The 16,038-nt window shown below is 43.2% G+C and overlaps 2 long non-coding RNA genes across 3 annotated transcripts; both read left to right on the top strand.

The window, feature by feature from the left end:
* Positions 1–7,323: 7,323 nt before the first annotated feature.
* Positions 7,324–9,265, top strand: LOC124650248. 2 transcript variants are annotated; one of them, XR_006986935.1, is made up of 4 exons: positions 7,324–7,645; positions 7,741–7,840; positions 7,952–8,261; positions 9,183–9,265. It is a non-coding gene; the product is annotated as an uncharacterized LOC124650248 (long non-coding RNA). The 2 variants fall into 2 exon arrangements; XR_006986934.1 differs by lacking the exon at positions 9,183–9,265 and having other exon boundaries at positions 7,952–8,310.
* Positions 9,266–13,447: 4,182 nt separating this feature from the next.
* LOC124650247 lies at positions 13,448–15,545 on the top strand. The gene is made up of 2 exons (XR_006986933.1): positions 13,448–13,926; positions 15,162–15,545. It is a non-coding gene; the product is annotated as an uncharacterized LOC124650247 (long non-coding RNA).
* The last annotated feature ends 493 nt before the right edge of the window (positions 15,546–16,038 follow it).

Raw genomic sequence — 16,038 nt, 5'->3', positions numbered from 1 at the left:
AAGACAACCATCTAGCTACTGCTATGGACCCATAGTCCAGGGGTAGACTACTCACTCATCACTCCGGAGGCGACCATGGCGGTGTAGAGTCCTCCGGGAGATGATTCCCCTCTCCGGCAGGGTGCCGGAGGCGATCTCCGAGGATCCCCGAGATGGGATCGGCGGCGACGGCGTCTCGGTAATGTTTTCCGTATCGTGGCTCTCGGTACGGGGGTTTCGTCACGGAGGCTATTTGTAGGCGGAAGGGCAAGTCAAGAGGCGGCACAGGGGGCCCACACCACAGGCCGGCGCGGCCAAGGGGGGCCGCGCCGCCCTAGGGTTTGGCGCCCCGTGGCCCCTCTTCGTCTCTCCTTCGGACTTCGGAAGCTTCGTGAGAAAATAGGCCTCCGGGCTTTTATTTCGTCCAATTCCGAGAATATTTCTTTACTAGGATTTCTGAAACCAAAAACAGCAGAAAACGAGCAATCGGCACTTCGGCATCTTGTTAATAGGTTAGTTCCAGAAAATGCACGAATATGATATAAAGTGTGCATAAAACATGTAGATAACATCAATAATGTGGCATGGAACACAAGAAATTATCGATACGTTGGAGACGTATCATGGAGTCAGGCTCTTCATGTGCGAGGGAGGGGGCGAGCTCGGCTACGCTTGGGCAGAGCCCCTCCTTGCTGCCATTGCGCGCCTCAATGGCCGAAGACACAAAGAGTTGACAGGGTGGATATGCAGGGCAGACCTCACGGTGGCAGGCAGAGTCCGGTACGGGAGCCCATGGCACGCAGCGGTGGTGGGTCCATCCCTGGAGCCCCGTGTGGCGGGTAGGTCTCTAGTGATGGTGACATCTTGAAGGTAGGTGGAGGACGATGGAGGCGAGCGACCTAGTGGGTCGTTCCCAGGGGCGCGAGGGGAAAGCGTGGGATGCGCAATCGAACAATTGGCTCGATCCAACGATGCATGATCCGGAGGCTAGGAGGGACGCAGCTTTTGTCTGAATTGGATCGTTTTCCTATCCTTTACCATATATTTTTCTCGGATTTGAATCGAAGCGGATAGTGACCAGTTTCGGATTCGAATGCGGATATATCAGATTACGGATTTGAATCGGAAATAGGGTGGACTAGGACTGGAAACGAAAATAGTCAGATATGTGCTCTCATCGACAGATAGCTATAATTTTGCAAATCTTCAGATGATCTAAACTTTCAGTCTCTCAGTTAAGAAAAAGGCACAATTTACGCTATAACTCAAGTATTGTATAAATTTAGAGGTAAACATGCTCGTCAAATAAATTCGGTAACTCAATAACTACTGACCTTGTGAGATTGGCTTTGGCTTCTAACTCAAAAATCAGATAATCCGGTTTAAAACCTTTAGATTATCATTTCAGATAATCCATATCCGCATGTTATATGCTATACCATATCCTAAACCGTATCCGGAACACCACTTTGCGGATGACCTTATCTGTCGGATTCTTTAAAATCGGATATGGAAACCGGATTCGGGATCGGTTTCGACGCGGAAATTATCATATCCGTTTATACCCCTACCGAGGAGGTACCATTGTAAACCTATTATAGTTATTATTACACTGTTAATAGTATGATGGTTTTGCCAAACTTAAATTGGCCAAGGTTTTCTTACATCCAAGTCAATTTCTTACATCGATAAAATATATGTTTTGCTAAGTATATGAGCTCAGACGTAAAAGAGAGCTAAACATGCTGATTCGATATGTTGTACGAAATTTAGGCCTTATAATCAACCTACTAATTCCTCTGGCATTATAAAAGACCTATCCCGTACATGTAATGACCCTAAAACCCCTTTGGAGTGAGCAAGGAAAAGGTTGGTCAAGCTTTCAGAAAGATGAGAATCTAACTTTAGTGGACAATTTCTTTTTGAAAAGGCCGAGACAGAGATAGTATTGAGATTTGGAGCTATTGACCAAATTAATGCCAAGAGGAAACTGCACTTATCAGTTATCGCAGGGAAATCGCAACGAGACATAGAAACACTTCCTCCTCTAATACGTGCTCTGCTGCCCAAAGAATGCATGCATGCAAAAGCTATGAAGCAGCGGTAAGCACGATTTGCGTTGCTTGCGCCGTCGTATTTCTAGCTAGAACTGAATTTTCAATGCTTGTTCCCTTTTTATCTGAGAATCCGGGCGTGGGATTCAGTTGAGGCGCTTTGCCGCTGGCCACAGGGACCGCTGGAAACGCGACCACTTCTTTTTCCGAAAGCTCACCGCAGGATGAGAGTGGAATCCCACAAAGGCGCCATTGATTGGTCAGAGACGACGACGACAGGTGAAAGGGCAGAGCACCATATCGTCTCGCCACCGCCGGCAAGGAGATCCTTTTCCTCCCCCGTTTATATTACAGAGAAAAGATGGAGGGAGATTTGTCAGCTGGATGGGGGATTTGTCAGCAGGCTAAGCAACATCCCGGCGACGTAATGGCTGCCGCCGATACCTTGTTTAGGATGCAAAACTGGATGGGGAGAATCTGGGCTTTTGACGAAGCTTCGCGTCGGGATTGGAAAGGCGGATGGATGGAGTCAAGGGGAATAGGGTTGGAAAACGAAATGTGCTTTGCTTTGGATGTGCACGAGAGGAGGCTCCCTTTTCTTGTCTCTGAAGAACCGGGATTGATGTGATCTCCTTTTGTGGACTCGTTGCCGGCTTTGGTGGTTATTAGGTTACGGAAAAAAATCCTATGTGATCTCCTTTTCCTTAGGTTACACTGTTTTGACGTCCTAATTCTATGAACATGCTCATTGTGCTGTCAGATCGTGTTGCAGTTTGCAAAATTCTGACTAGTATTGGTGTTTGACGTCGCTGGGCATGCACTGAAAGTGACAAGAAGCCACGTCAACGAAAGAAAACCCTACTGTAAGTGCTTGCTTAGTGAGAAACAATATATACCCACTTGCATATGTTCACAGAAATGTAGGTCCACTCACAAGTAAACGCGACGTATACATCCCAAAACCCACGAACCGATGTGCCTGCTGCCACGAGGGCGATAAGAAGAGTAAATTCCACTTTTTTTTTATCTTCTAGTTATCCAACCCTAATTACCTCGTAGTAAGAATTCATTTAAAAAACTTCATTGTCGACAAGCATTTCTCCTATAAATGTTCAAATACTACCCGGCCATGCAAGCCATCTGAGAGGGGCAAATCGATCGTGTCCGCACGTTTTCACAGCGACAGTAAAACTGCCCACCCGCTTTCCACTCTGGCCGTCGGATCTGGTAAAATTTTCCTCACTCTTTTGTCTTCCAAGCAGGTCTATGACATGTGGGACCATCTGTGTGTGGGGTCCAGCAGTCGGAGGCAGCCATCAGCGCTCGTCCGCGTCACTCGTTTCATTCGTTGGTCTGTTCAGAGGTGAAAACCCTAGATCGAGATTGGGCCTCTCCTCCCCCAATCCCCGCCTCCTGGCTTCCTCCCAATCAGACGCCTCCGGGCTGCGGGAGCCCCGACGGTGGCGGCGGCGGGAACGGAACAGGCCGACGGCAAGCAGGGCAAGAACTGGCGGCGGCGTCTCGTCTCTTTTCTCTCTCTCCATATTGGCCGCGGATCCGTCGGCCTTCAAGGGACGGAGATGGGCGGAGGCTGTCGACCGGCGGCGGCAGGGAGGATGGCCGCGGTTGGGAGCGGCAGTGGCTTGCAGCGAGCGATGGGGACGCCTGGACTCGGCCGCAGCAGCGGTAGAGACCGCCCGCCTCCACCTCGGATCCAGGTTTTCTTGCCTCTTCTCTCTGCCCATCTCGTCCTCTCTCTGTCTATCTCTCTATGGTACGACGCGGTGTCGAGCGGGAGCAGCTTCTGGAGCGCGTCCGGAAGGTGGGCGGCGACGCAGAGGATGACCGACAACCGCGACGGAGTCGGACGAGACGACGGCGGTGGTGGCTTTGTCCTGTGTTTAACCCTTCTTTTGATTTTGCAGGAGAGAGGAAGAGGAGGGCGGTGACAAGAGGGAAGAGCAGGAAGGTCTTGGGCACGAACAAGAAGCAGCAGAGGCGCGCATAAAAGAATCAACAGGGGCAACGATGCTCCGCCTAGAGGAGCTACAGGGAAGAGGAAGGGGCGGCGCTGGGTGGAGGAGGGGCTTGGTGCGGCGCTGCCCAATAGTAGGAGCTGCAACCATGGTAGGCTCAATCCCTGCTCCCCTTCCTCTCTCCCTACTCCCCATCTGATGTATTTTGTCTTGTGTTTCACTTTGTTTGCTGCCAAGTTAGATTGATCTAATAATTAGATTTGTCTGCTTGCTTGCTGGAGCAGACACGGGAGATGATGCTCATGGGATCTGCCCCTGGCTCGTCGATATATGTTCTATCCGAGTTCTACCAGACTGCATTCACGGCCTCATCTCCTCCAACCGACTAGGAAAGGAGAAGGCCTAAGGTCCAGGTGAGCCCAACTCCTTCTCACCTCTTCTATCCGTGAGAGATTTTTTCTTTTCCGAATCCCCTGGTTGATGCCGTATTTTCTCTATGAAGTCAGATGTTTCTGGTTACGAGTTATTGCTTCAGGAGTTCATTAGTTGGCAGGGCATCAATTATATGGCAACTTGCTAATCCTCAGTTGTGAACTTAGATCTGTAGTCTGCGCTTGCTCCATTTGAGGTGAGAATGCTATTTCTTTCAATTTGGTCATTGTTGCCTTAAAAAAAGTGCATCCTGGATTATGTCAATGGATCGTATTATAATAGGTTCATAATAGCTGCATTTACTTCCGGTTCGTGCGTGCACAGTTATATTTTTCTCCCATGAGCTGGATCATATTCGATGCACTCCATTTTCATAGTTTCAAATTGTTTTTGGATATTCTTTCCTACATAGGAATTATTATGCTGCAATGATGGAATCTGTGGGCTGCTGCTATTTATACATGTAATTTACATTTGTTTCTGGTTGAAGAATAAGCGCTAGATGGTAGTGTGCCGCAATTGCTGGAATTTGTACGTGCTGCTTGTGTACTGATGTCAATTGTTTGGCGTTCTAGCCACTCTGGACATTAAAATATGATGCAAGCTTGCTTTTGTTTATCTTTATATGATGCAAGCTTCTATTTGTTGCTTGTTGATTCGTTTCTCTTTATATGATGCAAGCTTGCTTTTTAGCGTTCCAGCCACTGTGGACATTAAATTATGATGAAAGCTTGCTTTTGTTTATCTTTATATGATCCAAGCTTCTATTTGTTGCTTGTTGATTCGTTTCTCTTTATATGATGCAAGCTTGTTTTCTCCGAGTCGACATAGAATGGTAGATCAATTCTTTCCAGCCATTGTGGGCATATGATGCACATATTTTTTTGGTATAACAATCAGTGGTGTCAAGCTTTTTCTTGCTATTAATAATTGATAGTGCATATTTACTCCTATTGCTAAATTCTGGACTGGTGATATCTTTGTGGCAAGAAGCTTTGGTCTGATTTCTTTGTGTAAGTTTTGATCTTCCTTTTTCTTTCATTTTTTGTTGGTAATTCGTTGGCTGAGATCTGCATTGGCTTTGAACAAGTGTCTTTTTCAGTTTGATTTGTTTGTGGAAGTTTCAAAAAATGTGCACAAATATAATTGGGTACTGTGAGCTGGGAGAAGAAAAGGAAAGGTACAAACCGGCCTTTTTTCTGGATGGCTTACAGATTGAGAGTGGGGTGCTCCTTTTCTCTTCCAATCTCATTTGTTATGGAGCCCTTCGTTTTCTTTTTTCTATTTCTCTGGTTGAGATCCGTACTTACCATGTTCTTTTGGCTGTGCACAACTCTGTCTCTGTCATGTTCTTCACGCGAGTATACATATTCATATTCATGGGATTGTGATTTATTTTATTTGCAGAGCATTCTAGGAGAGAGCAGGAGCATGAGCAATGGGCAACTCGTGTGTTACTGCTTCGGGTAAGGTTTTTTTTTTCATGTTTCTTACTTGGCAACTTGTGAAAAGAATTTAAGCTGCCAAATATTTTGTTCATTTCATATGATTATACTTATGCAAGGACATTAATTATTATCCTTTGTTCATGTATGTTTGATTGAAGCTACTGAAGTTGCTTCATGGTTTATGGATAAATGATTAAAAAGGGCAGCCCAGTACATGAAGTTACTCAACCTGACCTTTGTTCATGTTCTAGAGATCTAATTGCATGTTGCTACTGGATTTACAACTCCCGAGTGAACTATTTTGTCCCCTCGGCTGGCTTAGTTCTCGGTGAGCATATCTGATTTCTAGCTTGTCCTGTGAGGAATCCACTTACAAGGTATTTCCCTACTTTTCTTCAAATCAGACCATTGTTGATTTCTTTTACAACCCAGTCAGTTCAGATTAATTGCCACAAAACTTAGAAGAGGTATCATCCATACATAGAAATTCGGTGTGTATGTGTGTGCGGTCGTGTGTCGTTCAAATTCATGATTCATACATGATCCTTATCTCTAAATAAGCAGCTGCTGTTGCAGAGCATCGAGGTCCTGGTGGTGGTGCTTGACCTGGTGGCTGTTGTCGCCTAGGCTGCAGACATCCTCCCGGTAGACATGGTGGTGGTGCTTGCCCTGGTGGTGATCAGAAGAGAGGAGGAGAGATGTGTATGTGCATGGAAGAGAGGTATAATACATAAACCATCGTCTCTAAATCTTGCGAATTGATATTCCTTCAGCCCAGCTATTTTCTACCAATTTCGACTGGAGCACACCTTTTAGTGTCACGGTAACAACTGAATGTGCGGCTACCTAAATAATGTATGCGTGTTCTCTTTTTTTTACCTCTCCTCTTTGTATACTGAATTAGTATGCCCTTTATGAATTTTTAGCAATTGATGGAGCGACAATCCGGGAGCAAATGGATGGAGATAACCATATTGCAACGTTGATGGTTGAGCTTTCCCGTTGTCAAGACTATGAAAATGGGGATGGTACCACTGTTGTGGTGGTCTTGGTTGGATATATTTTTTGGGCAGGTTTGCGTCTGTGTGTGTGACTATTTTGTCCGTTTTATTTCTTTTTTTATTTTGGTTAACTTGGAATTGAGGTCAGTTGCCCAGTTGTTGTCTCTCTTTCCTGGTGAAGGTGTAGCAAGCTTCCTGTTATCATGTTTTATCTTGACACACTGCTACATATCTTGAAATAGCAAGGTAATTCTATAATTATGGATTTCTTGTCGTCATCTCCCTTCCATAGATTCTTGAGTGGTTTGCTCATCAGGGTTTGAACTTCGAAGTACTTTGAAACCAATATCACTTCAAATGATTTCTGCTGATTTATCATTTGTTCTTCCATTCCGTTGGTTGCTGCAGATCGGCGCTGAAATCCAAATAACGGGACAACCGGACATTGTATTTTTTCTCACTCAGCTCATATGTCATCTAATGTTTATTAAGTTTCATTTGATTGTTCCAATTTTGGTTAATGGCTTACTGTATATTGAAGGATAATTTTTCTCACCTTTGCTGCATACAACATCAGTATTTAAAAAAAACAATCGTCCACCTGCAATATTTAGGATTTATTTAGCATAGACCAGTTGTAGCATTGCAATCTTTTTAACAATATTTAGGTGGTAACTTGGGTTGAGGATTTTGGTTTAGGCTGATGCGGAGACAACAAAGTGTACGTGCAGATGACGCTGCGGCCACGGAACCTGGTAAGGCAGCATAGAGATTCATAATTCCTTTCCTTTTGCACTATGGATTTTTGGTTTGTAGTTGCTAATTACAGGTGGTATTGTGTGGTTTGTAGGATTTCACATAGAAGCCTCCTTCTCAGGAGCTAATTGCACAGGATATCCGTGCTTAATTCTCTTTGCTTCCTGTTGGGGTGTTGCGCTTTTACTCCCAAAGTAAGTTATGTGTGCCTGTTTTTGATATGGTTCATGGTTGATACTGTATGTTCGTGTCTTTGTGGATCGGACCATATTTTTTGTTTAGTTTTTACAGTCTTCTGCTCATAGGTACCGAGCTGGGTGATGAAGCACTTAAGGCACCAGAACCATTAAAGAGCACTTGGGAGATATCTGCAAACAAATGTAAGAGCCACGAACAACATTAAAAGAAGTCTGAACTGAATACAAGAATTGAGGGAAGAAAGGGTTATATAGTGCTAAGGGAAAATTAATCAAGAGCGAAATTCTAGCTAGAGGGCACCTTTGCTGGAGGAAAGGAGGAGGAAAGAATCTGGACGATGGTACACGATGCAGAGCATATAATATAGGCGGTGTATAAGAAGCTAAATTGATCCAACTTTATGCTGCTCCTTGTGAGGTGTGTTTCAGGTGTTTTCTGTAGGCTCTAAGTTGTTATTGTAAGTATTCAAGTGATTATTCTGTTTATTTTTTATATATATTTTGGTAGACATGAGTTATGAATTGATCTCGAAACAGAACCTATACAAAATCATGGCAACTATGAGTTTCAATCTAAGAAGATCTCAGATAATTAGTTGGGCCAAATTACATTGAGTTGTGCTCACAGCTTACACAGGTGCCATTTTTGACTCGGTATTGTGATCTTTAGGGAAAAATAGAATTTTTTTCAGAAATGTTGCTGATCAAGCATGTTGTCTGAATCGTATTTTCTTACTTGCCTTGCTTCTATTTAGTGAGTGATTTTTCTTGATTGAGTTATCTATTTATGTATTGATTCAAGTCTTCTGGGAAAATTTAGTGCCATATTTAGTACCAAAAAACAGCCATCATGCCATCATTATGCCGTTATGATTTGGTTAGGGTCGTACCTGTCTCCTTTTTGTTTGATGTTAACTTGGTTGTGATTTAATGGATTGTCTTTAAGAAATGTGATGAGGCGCTGAAATGATTTTTGGACTATACATTTCATTATGAGAATAGTAGTCAGGTACTGCAGACAGGCAAGTTGTACATTTGCCACCATGATAAGTCAGGTGTTTTGTCGTTTAAGGCTGAATTTATGGCGAATGTGACAGTCTTGGTGAACTGGAGCAAGTAGCAGTACCAGATGTGGTACTTATGCTTCAGTTTTTTTTTACATTTCAATACCAGGTTTACATCCTCTAGAAATGTACTTTTATTTAAGATGTTGCTTGCATTCAGCTACTTTCATGCTTGGATTTCCATTTGGGTATTTATTCGGATAGTGTCCTTTTTGTGCCCTTCGTTCACTTTTCCATGATAGGCTGGAAAGTGACTTGCATGAATCCTTCTATAGGATTGATGGTGATGTTTCGATGTGGTGATTCTCGCTGGGTATTATTGATTCTATCATTCAAGAAATCAAGGTAGTCACTTGTCCGATGTGTTTGCGTACGCTGTTTGTACATAAGGTAATGTCTACACGGTCTCCTCCTTTTCTAAGTGCCTCTGTTGCAATGGTTCCGCCTCTCCTAATTACCAATGTGTATGCAATTTGCTGCTGATTTGCAGTATTTCATTCTCTCGTGCCTTTCTTTTCTTTCGCGTATCTCATTAGTTTCGGATATGGCAGTCAATTTCTTATCTTCGGTGTTGGTACACTATACTTATTCTTTGTCCTTTTCTATGATTACCAGTGCCCTTTTCTCGCTGCTCCTTGTATCGACCGACGCCGATAGTCAGTGTGCCTTATCAGTACATCGTTGAGTTAATCAACCGGGCTAATCGCCTTGACGTAAGCTTCTTCACTGGACATGTGGGTCGCTGATAGTTAGTGTGCCTTATCTGTACATCGTCGAGTTAATGAACCAGGCTAATCGCCTTGACGTAAGCTTCTTCACTGGACCTGCGGGTTCCGTGCTACGTTCTCAAGCTGATGTGATTCTTTTGCTATCTGTCTCCACATTGCCACGCAACTATATTGAACTATATTGTCTGCTGTAGTATCAACCTCATGTGCTAGCTGAGTAATTACCTATGTAGAGGCTATTTTGTGTAGGCGGCATTTCGAAAGACATCCTTTTGTAAGTAAATCCTCTGGCCGGTAGAGGAGATTAATATGACCATCTCTTGGCAAGGTCTTATGGCCAAGCTATGGGCTAAAACTTTATATACCAGTATGCATGGTATAGACTATTGCCCAGACCTGAACTTTTATCTACTTCTATGAATGGCACGGATTATTGCCCACGACTGTTTGTTTTTGCTGATGTATTTTACATATGTTTGCTTCAATGCTATAGCTGGTTTTTTAGTGACCATTATTTCATATACACCCTGAAGGAACATTCATTCAATGTATTAGCTATCATGGGTCTGAGAACAATAATAATATACCTGGCCGATACCTTCCGTTCTTCCGGCATGGGCGTGTGGTTGCTTCAAACAAAACCATAGTTAGTATGATCAATGCTTCAGTGCTGCGCACCCTGGTTACTTAGGACACTGGCTTATTTGAGGGGCAGTTCCAGCAAACATTCTATCTCTGATAGGTGCAATTTGGTGTGTCAATCTACTATAATTGATGTCAATAAGATGAATCAACATCACCTCTCCAGAATAAATATGGCTGCCTCTGTAGCTTCTGCTTCACATACTTTTGACGCTTAACAAAGATCCTTCCAATATTACCAATCACGTCACCAGCTTTAGGCTGAATCTCATATGCACACATGGTTACCAAAACAGAAAGTAACGGTGGACTAAAACTTTCCCGTCCTAGAGAACTGCCACGAAATACCATAGTGCTCAGCTCGGGGATTTCAGGTTAGTGCTCGGCTCGGGGCTTCATAAATCTATATTTAAATATCTATGCTCTTAGTCCATACAGGATGTTGACTGTTTTATTTAAAAATTGCATCAGCAATCATTATGGACATGCACAATGAATCCGTTCTTTGCAAAATTATCACATGTACGGGGTATTATGTACAGTGGACAAAATAATACAGAATATGCTGAGTAGTGATGAATGAAGTAACAGCGTGATAGGGCAACGTGTTTAATACTCCCTTCGGTCCTATTTAATTGACTCAGATTTAGTACTCCCTCCTTCACAGTTTATTAGGCGCGCGCGTACCCCTAGGTCATCAATTTAACCTATATAATTTAAATTATATAATACAAAAATTATATCATTAGAAAATAGAACATCTGAACTTTCTAATGATATAATTTTTATAACATATAACTAATGCTAACTTGATCAAATATGCGACCTAGGGGTACGCGCGTGTCTTATAAACTGTGAGAGAGGGAGTATAAAGTTGTGTTAAATCCGAGTCAATTAAAAGAGACAGGAGAGAGTACTATAGTTTAAATTCTGTCCTAATTCTTCCATTTGCGCGATAGCGCAACAGGTCATCTAGTTCTTCCTATAAATGTTTCAAGAGTACCCGGCCAACCAGGCCATCCAAAGGGGGCAAACAAATCTGGAGCACACGTTTTCAGCGCAACAGTAAATTCTCCTCCCGCTTTCTACCACAGCCGTTGGATGCTGTAAATTTTTCTATACCGGCTGCTTCTGTTGCTGCGTGCATGACGGCTGGGCCAGACTGCGTGCGGGGCCTCCAGACAGAGAGAGCGGAGGCAGCTCGGGAGCGTAGCATGTTTCCTCGCGGTGAGAAGCATACCAACCAATCCCCTCCCGTCGGCCAGCCCCAGTCCCCGGCTGCCTCTCGTTCCCAATCCCGCATCCTCTCCTTCTCCCCCTCCCCCAATCTGGTTCCTCCTCCACAATCCGCTCCATACCGCCCAATCCACTCCCTCCTGCCCAATCCGCCGCCTCCTACCTCCAACCCCGTGCTTGCTCGTTGGTTAGGACGACCGGAGGAGGCACAGGCACCAGATCCGTCGGGATTGAAGGTGGGCGGCGCGGGGGAGACCGGCAGCGGCGGCGCCGGCTCGTCGACGAGCGCCTCCACAGGAGGTGGTGCTGAGAGACCGGCTGTGACGGCGGCCGGCGAGCTCGACGAGATGGCGGGCTAGGGTTAGCTGTTGCGAGCGCGCCGGAGACCGGCAGCGGTGGCTCCGGCTCGTCGACGAGCGCCTCGACAGGAGGTGCCATGCTAATGTTGGCTCAGATGACGGGACGTATGCTATGAAGAAGGTGCTGATACAGAGCAAGGAGCAACTGGATCTGGTGAAGGAGGAGATCCGCGTTTCATCCTTGTTCAACCATCCCAATCTACTGCCGCTTCTTGACCATGCCATAATAGCTGTTAAGGTAGCATCTTTGCCACCTGTACTTCATGTAGTGCCATATGCAAATCTCGAATCTGAAGTATCATATCTGTGCAAGATTTCAGAAAATTATGTTGAAGCTAGGAAAGTTAGTTGAGCTTGATAAATACTGTAAAAAGTGTGATGTATATATGTCTGACCTTCTGAAGAAATTTGTTTGATGAGTACAATCTAGAGATATAGGAAATAAAATAAACTGAGCAGCGTGCTAGCCTGCCATAACATCTTTATAGGCAACTTGATTTTTATTATTCATCATAACTTTGAAGGCATATACCATGTTGAGATAACTTATATGATACATATAGAGTACACAGGGAGATTGGAGCCATGAAGCCTACTTACTCTTCCCAGTCTATTTGGATGATACTCTGTTTGACAATGCTGAAGCCATGCGGTCTAGGAAGGAATTCTATTCAGTGGTTGATATTTTGCAAATATTCCAACAGGTTGGTTTTTTTCCTACTGGACAATTGTATCAGTAGTGCTGAGAGACCGGCTGTGACGGCGGCCGGCGAGCTCGATGAGATGGCGGGCTAGGGTTAGCTTTTGCGAGCCCTTCGTGCTGGTAACGCCGGTGGCGACCAACCGGCGGGACGACGACGAGGAGGAGAGGCGGAGGTGGCTGGAGGCCGTGGGTGGCCAACAATGAGACCATTCAGGTTTGCTTCTCCCTACCCTCTTTGTTCCTCTCTATCTCCCTCTCTCTGCTCTCGCTATTGTTTCTCATATCTGCAGGGAACGGAGGAGGAGATGGTGTGAGTGGAGGACCATCCAGGTTTGCTTCTTCCTCCCCTCTGTTTCTCTTCCTTTCTATCTCTCGTTTCTCTCTCGCTCTCGCTCTTGTTTTTCTTGGGTGCGGGGAACGGAGGAGGAGGAGGAGGTGTGACTGGAAAAGGGTGTCTGATGTAGCTATCATCCTGAGGTTCACACCATTCTGAATTTTTTCTTAACCTATGGATTTTCCCTCCCCAAGTCAGGTTTCCCTCCGCTGGGACTCCGAGAACTGCAGCTAATTGCATTGAGTATGCTCATTTGATAAAATGGAACGAGGTATAGTTCTTATCTCTGTAATTTGCTCTTTGATTTATTTAATTTTGTAATAATTCAGTTCACTCTTGCAGGTTCACAATGGAAAACCTTTTGGTGTTGATGATGTAGTGGATTTATTCAGAGGTTTTCTAAACTTTGTTTCACTAATGGCATCATGACATCAGAGGTCATATTTATAAGCATCTATCTAATAATTTTCTATTCAATAATTTGTAGATAAAGTAGGTATGTTAGTTCATGGGGTTTATGCCGAGAGTTTTGAAAAACCAGGGTTGAGCAAGTTCTCATCAATTTTATTTGCTTACCCGTACCCGTCAGCAATATAATGAAGCAAAACTAGGTTATCAAACATACTCTGGTTTACTTAAAGTTTCACCTTACAAGAGTTAGTTCAGGGTTTACAGTTTGATAGTGTTTGTATTATACAAAACTTCTGCAACAATCCATGATAAAACTCCACAACAAAACCTGTTTTTTAAGTTAGATGTCTTATTTTGTGAACCCTTGATAACGCAAGAATTTATTGTTGTTCATAAAAAAATCCTGCAGGGAAAGTAACTAACTATGTTGACTTTGCATTCAGAATATCAAGTGCATATTTAATGAAAATGGAAGACATTGGAAGATCTTGTCTTAGCCACAGAGGGTGGAGTATCTGCAAATATATAGACAGTGAATTTGATTTGGAAAATATTACTACTGATGCTGAGTTGCAGGAAAGAAAGTGCCTGACCATATTACCACAGGTACAATTATCCCTCCTCCCAAAGTGGATTATTTATTTCATTATGGAATCCATTTTGCCCGTTAAGTTTACTTGGCTACCATGGGGTACATGGTTTCTGCTGTCCTCATATGTAAACCACCAGACCAGTTTGTTTGTCTTCACGAAAATGTGTTTTCCTTGTTTACACAGAGAGATATTGTTTACTTAGGCGTTTGCAAAAAGACCGTCATATTTTGGTCCACTAATATTAACTCCTCAACCTTCCAGATTTTTGGAAGAAATGTCATAGGGATATGTCAGACGATTTAACTCCTCAACCTTCCAAATGATTACGTTCAAAATGATGTTTGTGCCACTCTGTGAGACTACATCATTTATCAGAATTCAAAATATTTATGAGAATAACTCACACTTTGTTACCTAATATAAGATGTTTTGGTGAATGGAGGTTGTATTTATGATGTATACAGATCACACCGATTGTTGCTAGCCATACATATATATCCTCATAAGGACGAGGACAGATAAGAAAGTGAAGTCCACCTTTACCTGAGAATATCAAAGCTGAATCCATCTATCTCAGATTTGCCTCCCTGTGGAAAATAATGGAGCATGCTAGGATATTCTACCTATACAACTGTAGATTCAGTGGGTTACACACTTCCAATAAAAAGTCTAAAGATGTTGTTTTACTTTTTAAACAACAAGAGCAAAGGCTGCTACTGATTGTTGGGTTCCAGGAATAGAAAGGAAGACTGAATCTATGTTTAGAAGCATCAGGTTAGTGTTTCCATGATCCCTGGCCGCTGAAGCTCATTGAGATTAGAACTTAGCATTGTGTTCGAACCACTCAATTATGTTGAAAACTTTGATATAGCAGGCCCATAATACTTCAATAGGTGGAAGTTGTAGATTGACACATCGGAAAGCACCATGAGATTATGCAAGGTCCTCCATTCTAATGGGAAATTTGACATCGCAAGAGCTAACGATATTTTGAATTTGAGTGTTCTAGAATAGATCAATACTAAGTCTCAAAAGAGTAAAATTGGTTAGAGTAGGGGTACAGTTGAAAATTAGATAAACCTGAACAAATAAAATGTAAATGGAGTGTATCTGAAAACTGAAAGCCAAGTTCTGGAATTATATACACTAACATATAGGAAATAATATTACTGTGTTATCCTTTGGCTAAGCTTCTCTATATAGAGATGTTGAAAACCAATAATGTGTAGTTCTACCTTTTTTTTGCAGTTTTGGCGGTCCATCTTCTCCGAGCAAAGCCATAGGCCATGGACCTGCTGCTCTGCTCTAATTTGGTAGCAGCCTGACAGTGGTGAGAGAGCAGGGGGGCGGGGCTACATTACGGGAGATCTGGACGGTTTGGAGTTAGAATGCCCAAATCCTAAATTTCTATTTAACCCCTTTGCTTTATTTATATGTACTTTATAGCTCCCAGAAATATGAGCTATCTACCTTAACATCATCAGAGTAGAACTAAACATATTATCGCAATATGGGCTATTTACTATCGTGCGACCTTTTGATTCTAACATCTGTGTTTGTGTTGTATGCCAATGTATTGCTATTGGTGATTTTCTGATCATCTTGGTGTGCAACCGAACTATCAGTTGTCTATTTACGGTGGCTTCATTTGCGTTTTATTTCTTGCTGATTATCACGATGTACTCACTTACTGATAGGACATGGCTTCAATTCAGGCTTGGGTTTGGTCTTTGCGCCAGGGCTCACCCGGTCATCCTATATATTATTTTTTATTAGCATATTATTAATAGTCTTTCGTTTGCATTGATTTAGGCATTTCTCTCATGTACTATTTCTGCCATTTGCGCGATAGCGCAACCGGTCATCTAGTATCAGGTAATGATCCAGGTTCAAGCATACCAAGAACATGACCAGGAATGGACCACATGGAGAAGAAAAGTATGAAGATCATTGTCGACAACGTCATTTGAACTTTACATGCTTTGCCGCGCCAAATCGTCCTAACATTCGATCATATCAACATAATGGATGAAGTGCTAAGTTGGGATAAAATCGGGTTCAAAGTTTCTTAGATGAAAGATCCCGGTAGGACTATCACTGAATGGAGCAATATGTATCACAAATA

The sequence above is a fragment of the Lolium rigidum genome, chromosome 4 (genome assembly GCF_022539505.1).
Source record: "Lolium rigidum isolate FL_2022 chromosome 4, APGP_CSIRO_Lrig_0.1, whole genome shotgun sequence".
NCBI classification, from domain to species: domain Eukaryota; kingdom Viridiplantae; phylum Streptophyta; class Magnoliopsida; order Poales; family Poaceae; genus Lolium; species Lolium rigidum.
This window is presented reverse-complemented; position numbering and strand designations above follow the sequence as displayed.